Here is a 5570-nt window from a genome sequence, read left to right as displayed (position 1 = left end):
GTTTTCTTCGTTTCACGTTTCCTTCTTCTTTTAGACAATATGCTTTGTAACTGGTTTTTCTACCCATTGTACAATAATTTAATCTTCATTTTGCAGCAATCATTCTCTATGCTTTTTCCTGACTCACAGCCTCTTTCACTTCATTGTAACACTCTTTTGATATTTCATATTTCCCACTAACATAATTCCATATACTTCTGTGGTATTTTGTAACATAATTCTGGCTGTTCTCTAACAGGCCGCTTCCACATCCTATTTCTTTCTTTCTTTTTATTTATTTAGTTTGTCAAGCATGTATGAGAAAACAAGTATTAGTATGAATATAACATAAAACATATAAGTATAAACAGGTATAGTAAGTACTGTATATACATAAGAAATGAGTACAAATAAATGGGGCCCATAGAACAGGGACTGTAGGCACGCTGGTGCACTTATGCATGCGCCTTACAGACCTCTTAGGAATGGGGTAAGGTCAACGGTAGACAGTTTAAGGTTAACATTTGGGGGATTTTGGGATGAAATCACAGAGTCAGGTAGTGCATTCCAGGCATTGACCACTCTGTTGCTGAAGTCATATTTTCTGCAATTGAGTTTGGAGCGGTTTATTTTGAGTTTGTATCTATTGTTTGCCCGCATATTATTGCGGTTGAAGCTGAAGTAGTCATTGACAGGTAGGACATTGTAGCAGACAATTTTGTGTACTAAGCTTAGGTCAGAACATAGGCCTCGTAGTTCTAGGTTGTCCAGGTCCTTATGCCTCATGGCATAAGGTATTCTATTGCAAGCAGAGGAGTGGTGTACTCTTCTCATAGTTACTTCTACTTTCCATTCATTTTGTTGAAAGATGAATCCATCTTTTACTGTAATACTTTTTTATAATATCCATGTCCTGATACGCAGCAATAACAAATGCCTGAATAAGTAGCTTCCTTACTATAAAAGAATTTACTAAAATACCAATTTTTATTGAAGACATTTAATGGACCAATAAAACAATAAATACATTTACATTTATTCAAATTTTATTTTCGAATGAAAAATGAATAGATATTTATCCGGAATCATGGTAATATTCCATGCATGTGATGAAGGGTTGGTGATACATGAAAGCATATACAGTATTCATGGATTGTAATCTAGCTGGTTTGGTCTAGTTCTTGATAACCAATTATTTTGTTGTATTTAGCCTGAATTTCCTCTTGGGTGCCATGTTGGCTATTAATGTTAAGCCTATGCATTCACTCTGGGTCAGGACCAAGTCTGCACCTCCCAAATATCTTCTATTCTTGCAAAGGACCCATTGTGATGAGAAATCAGGAATGCAGCTTGGATGGAAAAAATGCAATTTTACTGATTGCAAAATACATGCTGTCCCGTTACAATTAAGTGTGAGATCAAAGAGAATTGAGAGGAAATAAGCACTGTAATAGATCTTCTGTGCTTGGCAAAGGGGAGGAAGCTGGAGAAAAGAAGCAGATTAATTTTGCTTAATGAAGCATATAGGAAGATTTGGGTAAATGATTGAGTCTCCACTGCAAATCAGTGCAAGCAGGAAAAGAATAGATGGATAGAACCAGTTATTGTCTAACTAAGATAATATTCAACATATACAATGTTGGTTATGTATGAGATTTTATGTGGTTTTATTTTGATAGTTTTGTTTTTAATCAGCATTTTTCCTGCAAAAGTTGCTTGTTCTATTCCAAGGTCGTTGGAACAGACCACTTTACAGGTACATTAAAAATGCTTTATTTTGCTTTTGTATGCAAATTTCTGAAGTTATCATTAGTATCTCTCCCAAATATAAACCTGGCAATGTTATAGATTCATTTTATCTTTGTTTATCTTGATTCCCTTAAAAATATTTTAAATGAAAGCCAAAGTAAGGTAATGATTAAATGTTGGACACAGTGGGGGGATCCCAGATTCTAATCCACCTCTTGCCATGGGAATTCCCTGGGTGACTTTGAGCTAATGTAGGAGTGGGCAACTATGATCCCTTTATGGCTTGTGAACTTCAACTCCCAGAATTCTTGAGCCAATCATGCTGGCTTAGGAATTCTGGAAATTGAAGTCATAAAGGGACCATAGTTGATCACCACTGAGCTAATGGATTTCTCTCAGTCCATTACAGGGTTGATTCTATGGGAAGAAAAAAAAGAGTAGAGAGCACAGTGTGCACTGATTTGAGCTCCTGAAAGAAAGCCACAATATACATTTAATGAATAAATTGCAATAGTAATTGCAATCCCACATATCTTCCTGGCTTTGATCCTTGGTTAAACTAACAAGGTGAGGGTAATTTTATCTTCTTTATTTTTGCTGTCTCCACTGACTTTGTTCTTTAAGGGGATGGGGAAGCTGATATGGTCACAGTGATTATTTTTATATTATTTTAATCTCAGTTAATTTTATTTATTATATAGACTATAAGATGCTACAAGTTATTTTGATTGCATTGAGACTGAAGTATGATATAAAAAAGTAAATAGGATTTCGTATTTTTGGTGACCATTGGCTTGAGAAATTACTTTCTGATTATTAGGAATTCTGATATACTTTTGGCTTCACAACTGAAGAATGGATGGTGAAGTTGATAGAATTGACAGACATGGCAAAATTGGCAGCCTGATGAATAAAAAGACTTGGACAAATTTTATTTCTGCTTGGAAACCACTTTTAGCATTATAGAACTATGGAAATAATCTAGACAAATTTTAACCCTAGAGTTGGTGTTAAAATTTGTCTAGATTATTTCCATAGTTCTATAATGCTAAAAGTGGTTTCCAAGCAGAAATAAAATTTGTCCAAGTCTTTTTATATATGTATTTTTAAATCTATCTCTGTACCAAAAAAAGTCAGAAGTCATTCTTTTTCTGTCTTTCTTTTTCTCTCTCTCTCTTCTCTTTTACTCATTCTCCTTTCTGCGAGTTTATCCTTTTCAAATTATCGTTTTCTGTTTATTTTTTAACTTTGTACCTTTTTAAAAAATATTTTTTTTAACAGCCAGGGAGATAAAGAATAGGACAGCAGTTGATTTAGGGAGCAAATACAGCCCACCTTGGCCAATCTCCCAAAAACAATGGAAGTGTTCTGTTTTATGGAAAGGATCCATAAGAACGTATCTGCAGCTTCAGTGTATCAATTAGCTTGCAGCATATTTCTATAGTGGATAATCAATAAACCATTACTGAGGTCCTGCAAAAAGAAAAAAAATAACCAACTTCTCCTGTGAAGAATTTGCAGCGGTATAGATTATTCGAGTGAATGGTTTATAGCGTTGAAAGAGTATCATTTACAGCAATTCTAAGTGATCTTTTTGAAAGATGGGGCAGTAAAAACATTTAGGAACACCGAGAGATTAAAAACAAACTGAAGGGCTGGATATGGCTACAAACATTCCATGCTGAAAGACAAGAAAAGAAAGGAACAAAACTCCAGCTGTGTAGTACTTGTGTCAGATACCATATTAGGAAAAAGATTGATTTATTACAGAGGAGAACATTCTACCCATATAGTAAAACAGCTTCACTTAGCAACAGAATAAAGCAACATACATATTAACCTATCTGTTAAACCTTTCCAAAGCTGTCACATTCACATTATTTTAGTGGCCTACATCAATATGGATTAACATCTTATTATTGATTAAAGTTATTCCATAATTACATAGCTATAAGGATCACTCTCTTTACGGTAAATGAATTTTATGCAGATTAATATTCTTTTTAATTACAGTTGTGATGGAATGTATATTTAAAATAATCAACTGATCCCCTACCTCATTGTCAAAACTAGGAAACTTATAAATACCTCAGTAGTGGGAAAACATGTCAGAATATCATCACACACTTTCTTCAATTATTACCTCTTTTAGAAACAATACAGAAAGAAGAATTCTCATTTCATAAAATTGACATAATACAAATGTAAATGTAACAGTAAATAGTACAAAACTACTTGGATGGTTGGTTAACATTTTAAATATCTTAAGAAGATGTGATCTGAATAGGAAATATATTATAAACTCACTATTATAATTTTTTTTACTCTTTTGAAGGGGTTCCTTGAAAGAAGCTAGAAACAATTTGAGGAGCCATTGATCCCCAAGAATGAAGGTGGAAAAGGAAGAATGTGGCGTACAGAGTATAACAATTTTATATAAGAAGATAAGCAGTCCTTCATTTTATCCACAATCCTTCCTCAAGGATCAATATTTATGAAAAATTGTCTCCAAGTCCCATTTCTCTAATTCAATTATATCATGTAGAGCACAATTTCCATGATTTACTACATTCAGCAATATTAATGGTGCTTTTCACAGCTGAACTACATAACCTCTGGTTGTAGACAACCAGATTCCTGTATGAAGCAATGGAAAGAGGGTTGGAATACTGATGTTCTTGTCTCATTCACACAAATTCCTTAGTGGGGGCATGGATCAGAGACAACGTCACTGCAGCAGAAGAAACCTGAGCCATGATAGAATGGAAAGTATCATATGATTGCTGCAGAGCCTGGTTTACTTCCTTCAGAGATATAATCTGTGTCTAGTATGCCTAGAACAGAGCTGTCAAACTCGTGGCGCATAGGCCAGATGCGTCATGTGCTGACCACACCCAGGCCTGGTTTAGTGAAGGGGGGGGGGAAGTTGCAATACATCACGTTACGACATCATGATGACACCCTGGTCTAGAATGTAACCTTAAATCATCATTTAACAAAGCTTTATTGAATAAATCACATAGAATTCATAGCATGCTAAACTATCAAACATGTTTTACAAAATACATTTCCTCAATTAACACAATTACTCAAAAATTCAACAGAGATACCACACAGCCACTATTCCTGTTCCAACTCTGCCCTGATTATTAGCCAAGAACATGAAAAGAAAAAGCTGGAAGGTATGTATTGTTATTTAGATTAAGAGTTAGAGCAGGGATCTCCAATCTTGGCAACTTTAAGACTTGCGGACTGCAACTCCCACAATTCCTCAGCCAGCAAAGCTGGGAATTGAAGTCCGCAAGTCTTAAAGTTCCCAAGATTAGAGACCCCTGGGTTAGACGATGTTGTGGAAATGGCAAATGAAATCAGAGAGGTATCAGACATGGTTTGGGAATTAATAACTTCATATAAATTAGAATGTGTTTCTATTTTAAGATTCAGGACTGAAGGACTAAATTTCCACAATGACTGGCTGGCCACAAAAGGATTTAGTACGCAGCTGCCTAAAGGAAAAGAAAATCAGAGATTTGTTCTTTATAAACTAACCTGAGATTCTCCACTGGCAGCATTAATGGAGACAACAGTTAAAAACAGTAGAGTCCAAAGCCCTTTACTTTTTCTCATAAAAATGGAGAAATGAGTGCAGAAGGAAGCCTTCTTAGAGGATGTGGATATAAGAATATTGAAGAATTAATTTGCAGATATTCTCCTGAAATAGCAAAATGTTCATAATATTGTTGGCCTGCTCTGTATGTTGACCTAGATATCAGTGAAGACTCACTAATATTAATTATATGTGGTAAATTTATTAGTAAATATAAAACAGAGCAGCTTCACTT

The 5570-nt window shown here is 34.8% G+C and overlaps 1 long non-coding RNA gene across 1 annotated transcript; it reads left to right on the top strand.

Annotated features, from left to right (window-relative positions):
* Positions 1 to 2125: 2125 nt before the first annotated feature.
* Positions 2126 to 4280, top strand: LOC117660551 (uncharacterized). Its single transcript, XR_004589692.3, has 2 exons — positions 2126 to 2295; positions 4064 to 4280. It is a non-coding gene; the product is annotated as an uncharacterized LOC117660551 (long non-coding RNA).
* Positions 4281 to 5570: the final 1290 nt, after the last annotated feature.

The sequence above is a fragment of the Pantherophis guttatus genome, chromosome 2 (genome assembly GCF_059756535.1).
Source record: "Pantherophis guttatus breed Tessera chromosome 2, ASM5975653v1, whole genome shotgun sequence".
NCBI classification, from domain to species: Eukaryota; Metazoa; Chordata; class Lepidosauria; order Squamata; family Colubridae; genus Pantherophis; species Pantherophis guttatus.
The sequence above is the reverse complement of the archived record's forward strand: the minus strand, read 5'-3'. Positions and strand labels throughout refer to the sequence as shown.